The 7,053-nt window shown below is 40.5% G+C and overlaps 1 pseudogene; it reads left to right on the top strand.

The window, feature by feature from the left end:
* Nucleotides 1-6,144: 6,144 nt before the first annotated feature.
* Nucleotides 6,145-6,272, top strand: LOC145554450 (5.8S ribosomal RNA; annotated as a pseudogene).
* The last annotated feature ends 781 nt before the right edge of the window (nucleotides 6,273-7,053 follow it).

Below are 7,053 nucleotides of genomic sequence, written 5' to 3'. Positions count from 1 at the left end.
TTTAAAGAAAAGATTGAACAAGTGAGCAGTGGGTCAGTTATACTAACTTAACTGTTAGCATGCTACTGACTTCGATAACCTTAACATGTGGTGCGCAGTTCGGTGTGTCAACCCGCCCATACGTCATCAGTAGAGCAGCTGTTTATTAAATCAGCTAATCAACCGCAGCTGTGCTCAGGCGAAAACTTATTAATAATCCAAATACAGAAGAGAGATATATAGACATCCTTCTGTCAAATTTTAATCGGAGTTTGATGGATTAATTGATATTAATTGATATCAACCCCCCTCGCCCCCCCATAACTGACAATTTACAAAACTTTAATTTTCCCTTTTTTTTATTTCTCAACCTTAAGTATGCAAAAATGACAAATGATGTTTTGGAAATGTAAAGATACTAAGGTGCAGGCTCCCAGTTGCAACATTAAAAAAAAAAAAAAAAAAAAAAAAATTACATTCTTAATCGACCTGATCTAGAACGTTGTCATCACCATCTGACAAAAATAAATATAAAATAATTTTTAATGACCCTATTAGTGATATTTTACTCATTTTACCGACAAATGCTTCTCAAGAAACAAAATAAATATTATTTAAAACAAAAAAACAACAAAAAGTACGTCTGTCGGAGTTGACACAGAGCTGAAGGTGGTGACAAACTAGTGAGTAAAATGAAAAACTTGGTACATGTGATGTAATGCAATTTATGTAAAATACATTAAAATAAATTAATTGGACATTTAAGTAAGATTTGACAACAATTTCACTGAAAGAGTCACAGAAACTCTGATGGAGTTGACATCAGACGGAGTTGACGGAATGTCAAACTAGTATCTCAATTTATATGATCTTATTCTGAAGGACCATGAAATTTTTACAGTAAACCAAAATTAAGCTTTTATTTCACAAAATTTCATCAAAGTTATGTAAATTGTCAGTTATGGGGTTGACACATCATGGTTGTGACAAAAAACTTAGGAATAAAAAGTAGAAAAAACTAAAGAATAGCATAAGCTAACCGGAGCTAACTAGCCCTCTTAGCAATGGAAGAGAAAGGAAGTGGTCATGGGGTCCTCAGTGCCCCCAACCCCCAATAATGCCTGATTTTTTTTTTTACATTCTTTTCATGTCTGACAGTGTTGACAAAAACGAGGGACAAATTTCAATGGAGTTGGAAAATATATAAAAATGATTTTTAATTCAAATAGAATATCAAATAGAATATTTTTATAGTATATTTCAATCATTCCTTTCATACAGTCGAAGCTCCCTGAAAATATAATTTTGTGAACTATAATTTTGATTCCTTTGAGTATCATAATATTTTACGAAATCTGACTGATGTGATCTTCTTGAATGCATACTGATGCTTCACATTGATCATTTATAAGCTTATCAATAACAAGAGGTGTACTGTCTGTTAGTGAGCATTATTGAACAGATAGCATCATTAGGACCAAGAAAAAAAGTTGTAGATAATTTTAAGAGAAAGAGAAGAGAAAAAAAACTACAGTATATAAAACCTGAATGACCATTTAGTTTGATAAATATTTACACAGAGCATCATTCAATAAATCGATAGAAATCCAAATGCTCACATCAAAACATCAAATCTAAATAAAAAATACAAATTGTACTAAATATTTTAATACAGACTGATGGTTCATATTGATCATTTATAAGTTCTTAGTATTGGAACCTTACGGGTGTACTATATTTTGTTGGTGAACACACTTAAGCATGTAAGATAACGGATGGAGGGAAAAAAATCATTAGGGCCAAAAAAACAAACTGCGTATAAGTCAGAGACAAAAGCTGTAGATAATTTTAAAGGTAACAAAACAATTTACCATGTTGGAGCAACTCTTGGAGTGTGGTTGTGCACTGTAAAAAACTTTAAACATTGGGGAAAACTGAAAGATAAATATTAGTAGCCTAACATGGGCCTGTTTAGTGCCTGTCACATATTCAAGGAACTTTTACTGAAATGTATCACACTAGCAAGTGTTACAGAAAAAAAAAAATCTACAAGTTTCAAATGTATTTAAAATTTACTATTTTGGAGAAAGCATGAAGCACTGTGAAGATCACTGTTGATTCAACAACATTCAGAATAATGCTGGTTTAAAGATAAAGCAAAATGTAAAAGCTTACAACTCCTGTTGTACCGCGGAGCAGATGAGAGAAGATCTGTGCTGTTGTGGTCTTGCCGAGATGATGCATCCTTTTATAGGACCGTGCGGCAGCGAAACTGTTGATTTTTTCCTTCAGAAGGATTGCTTAATGTATCCTGAGGTGGGCATCACCGGCTGTGGTGTCAGAGGTCAGCCTCTCTTACCTAGCTATAGGATATATCATATTCTGCGGAAGAGGATGAAGTAGATATGTTGGTTGAGACATAGGATACATTCCTTTTAAAGACGACCATGTGGCATAAATTCTTACCTAGCTAATAGGATATATCATATTCTGTGAAATAGAATGAGGTAGATTTCACCGTATGTTGGCTGATAGATATGATACATTCCTTTTAAAGAGGACCATGTGGCATGAATCTGCTAATTTTCCTTCAGAAGGATTGCCTAATGTATCCTGAGGTGGGCATCACCGGCTGTGGGGTCAGAGGTCACCGTCTCTTACCTAGCTATAGGATATATCATTCTGTGAAATACTACGAGGTAGGTTTCATCGTATGCTGGCTCAGAGATCAGATACACATGCACACGCACGCACACACACACACGCACACACACACACACACACACACACGCACACACACACACACACACACACACACACACACACACACACACACACACACACACACACACACAAGCAAGCCGTATGCTGGCTCACAGATCAGATACACACACTGCTGTGTGTGTGTGTGTGTGAGACTCTCCCCCCCTCCTCTCTGCTTCCTCTGTCAACCTCTGTCTCTTATGGGACAAGAGTAAGAGACAATTAATTCCAGCACTGTGTATCATGAATATAATCTGTTTAAAACCATTTGTTACAATATTCCTAATCTAATTCAACATGATTTAGAATATAATATATTTATTTATTAATTTATATTTATTTATTCACATCAAACTCCGATTAAAATTTGAAAGAAGGGTGCCAGGGAGGTCAGGAGGTAACAAAGTTCCCATCATATGATATATATGACATATGTTTGGGGGGAGGGGGTATTAGGTTACCGGATGTGGGGGGGGCGGGGGTTGATATCAATTAATATCAATTAATCCATCAAACTCTGATTAAAATTTGACAGAAGGGTGTCTATATATCTCTCTTACAGACATTAAATCCTGACAGCATAATGTAACAGACTGGATGTTCTGTTACATTATGTTTTAGTGTTTTTGCTACTTTTTTGTGTGGGATTTTTGGTGTTTATTACCCTGAACGGTAATCTCTGCTCTATGTGCTCGTTGAGCTGTTGTCTGTCGGTCATCATGGCAACGGGTCCGCGTAAAGCCGACACACAGAGCGAGAAAAGGCAGAATAAAAGTTGTTGGAGCTATTTTTCCTTTATTTCATTATCCATTTGAATTTTGTTAGTTTATTCTTAAATTTTTTTGTATTATTTACAGAGTTTATATGTGTGTTGATAATTGTTGATTTTATTTATTTTTTTGTTTTATTATTTTCTTATTTATTTTCTAAATTTAGACAGGAAGTAATGTGGGTCAGTCCACATAGATAAGTGCAGGCCTGGAGAAGGACCAGCAGGCATTTGGGTTTGGGGCCGATGGTTTTTAAGAGTGGTAGCATGAGAACAAATGAAAGTTTGATGAAAGAGGAAAATAAATCACCAAGAACAATCAATAAGTTTGGACATTGAACCTTGTTTTGCCCGTGTCTAGAATCATGACCCCGGTGCCTTAGTAGTGGCTTGGTGGAACTTTTATTGGATGTTTGGCTTGGCAAACAATCAGAAGTGGTTCTGTCTTGTTTGGTTCTTCATCTGTTTATCAGCTTTATTGTACCTTTATTGTGGCGCACTGCAGCCGCTGCAATTCCTAAAACAAGCGACAAAAACTGAGCTAATCCACTGTTCTGAAAACATGGTGATATTTATAACAGTTGTCAAACTACGGCTCCTACAGCATATTTAAAATAAAACAATTGACCAATATAAGTAAATATTCACCCTTTCTTGTATCTTGACAGAACTAACAGAAACTAAACTGTTTATAGATTTGTATCATGGAGAATTTATGAAACATCAGTTTTCTAATCTTTATTTTAAGTCGAATTTAATAGATATATCGAATAACAAATGATGGCGCTACTAATATTTTTGTGACAGATTTCTCCTTGTCCTGTATTGATAAAATGGTTTTCTGGACACAATGCATGTCAATTGATATGCATATCAGTAATGCATATCAATTAACAGGAGTACGAAAGATGTGAAAATAATTAACTATACTACATTAAGAAATTGTATTTAAGCCTCGGTGGTACATGAAGTTAATTTTGAAACAATGCAAGTTAAAAACAATATTTCGCATTGTTTTTAATACGGAATATTAAAAACTATATATATATATATATATATATATATATATATATATATATATATATATATATATATATATATATATATATATATATATATATATATATATATTGGTACAAGTATATATATACTTGTACCAATCAAGTATATATATATATATATATATATATATATGCTGCCACCCCTGAAAAAGTCCCTGCCACCCTCTTGCCACCCCATAAATATTTTTCTAGATCCGCCCCTGCTTTTAACCTCCGTCTTCCCATTTCTGATGCTAGATCTTCAATATCCTCAAGCTTTGAAATAGCAGGCAGCTACAAACCGTGTTAGCTGTAGTGGCTAAGTTTTGGCTACAGTCTGCTGTTGCCTTGATATCAGCAGGAAACGGAAACAAACTAAGCACTGAATGGTACCGGCTAATTACTGGACACAACGGCACACCAAAAAACTTGATTGTTGTACCAGTTAGCTCACAGATATTTTAAGTTTTGCGTCTTTTTCATGGTACAGATCTTGTAGCTTTGGCTGAAAACAATAGGAGCAAGCAGGACCCGGAACCAATCTATGTGGCATAAATTCAAACGGAAATACGTCACCACCTCTCGTGGCATATACCCCATTCTAGTCTAAATCTGCTCCTTAGTCGCATCTTTTCGGGGTTGCTACTGCCGCTAGTGGCGTGGGGGTGGTAACACAGCTAAAATAATTACATTACTAAATCAGAATACCGCAAAGTATGTTGTGTGTCAGTGGGGGGCGGGGGTGGAGTGGAGGAGGACGAATAAGAAGGGTTCGGTGAATGCGCATATGAAACTGGGGGCTTCGGTACCTCAAAAAAGGTTAAGAAACACTGGTCTAAACTTGTATTGTTGTTGTAAAGTTTACCTTCGCCCCCTTTTGTAAACATTTCCGCCAACTTCCCGTCTTGTCCTCTTTCCTCTAGCCACGCCGCTTCGGCGGTTGTGGTTAGACCTGAGCCCCCCGTCTCCCTCACACCGCTTCCCCCCGGCTGATGGCACATCCCCGGCGCGGAGGTCTCGGCGGCCGAGCGTGGCGGCTGGGGCGGGAGCGGCGGAGCTTCGGCTCTGTCCGTCTTCCGGCCCACCGCGGCGCACGACCGTTCTCCGCGCCGGGCTCCGGCCCGCGGCTCTGTGCTCTTGGGGTCTCTGCCGCGGACCGGCTCCACCGATTAGTCCGGGGCCGACCACCCGCCGAAGGCGCCCTCCGGCGCCGCCCGGCAGCCTCTGCTCCAAAGCGCGCGTAACCGACGCTCCGGTCCCGAAGGGCTTCGCGGGACCGGACGGCGGAGCGAGCGTTGGAGGCTGCGCCGGGGCGGCGCCGAGCGCATGGCGAACCCTACGGTGACGGCCCCAAACTCGGAACCGAAATCCCCCAGCGCGGGGACGCGGCGCAGCCCTGGCCGCTCTCCGCGCGCCGGCTGGTACCCAACTCTCCCCTCTCCTCCGGAGAGGGCACGGGGGGTTCAATGACTCGCCTCGGCGGTGGACCTTCGCTCTGTCGGGCGGGGGCCCTCGGCGAGTCGAGCGCCAGTCGGTTGCTTTTGTCAAACCCCCAGTCTCTGAGCTTGTCCTCCACAACAACAACAAACAGACAACTCTTAGCGGTGGATCACTCGGCTCGTGCGTCGATGAAGAACGCAGCTAGCTGCGAGAACTAATGTGATTTGCAGGACACACTGATCATCGACACTTCGAACGCACCTACGCCTGTCTGAGGGTCGCTTTGTCATCAATCGTTGTTTTTAATTCCTTTCTCAAGTAAATGTGTTTCTTTACCGGATGAGACAAACTCCATCTTCTTTCATATCGCATTTGATTTAACCGCTGAACCGAACGCATGCGCTTCTTTTCTACAAACCATTTTACAGTCATTGGTCAAGAACACGGGAGCTAGAATTCTAATTGGCAGACATCTTTGTAGATGGAGCTCTTTAAGCCCGGAGACTAGTTTGGTTGAGGCAGACCGTTTGGTCAAAAGCCGGAAATCCGGCCCACGGCCGGAGCTCTTTAAGCCCTGTCTGCAGGAGCAGTGGTAACAGACCAGCCTTTAGCTCTGCGATCTTATGGCTCCTAGTTGGCTCCTTTCTCCTCTACTGTCTATTTCCCCACAGAACCAGTTGCCATCTTTCATGCTTAGACTCACCTGGATTCCTCATTTGAAGCCTGATTCCCTGGGTCTCCTTGCTGCTCCTTATGGCCTTATTCCAGGAGAACATTTGGAACATCAACAATCAGCTTGCCTCAGTCCTTCATCAGCACAGTGACCCTGAAATGTCAACAACCACATCACCGGACATCACCACTTCCTGCCAACCTCAACTACTGCTGAATCCATGTACCCATCTCTGCCCATCTCTATCCTAAGACCTTAAGCCGTTGCAAGATCCTTTCATCATCATCTCCGTTTTTACTTCCTAACCTAATCACTTGCCTCTCTCCTCAGTTCCTCTTCTGGTCTGGTATTTGTGTTGGTCATTTTTCTCGTTACAGATAATGAAACAT

The sequence above is a fragment of the Poecilia reticulata genome, chromosome 12 (assembly GCF_904066995.2).
Source record: "Poecilia reticulata chromosome 12, P_reticulata-male-v2, whole genome shotgun sequence".
NCBI classification, from domain to species: Eukaryota; Metazoa; Chordata; class Actinopteri; order Cyprinodontiformes; family Poeciliidae; genus Poecilia; species Poecilia reticulata.
Note: the sequence above shows the minus strand (reverse complement) of the source record. Positions and strands in the feature narration are given on the sequence as shown.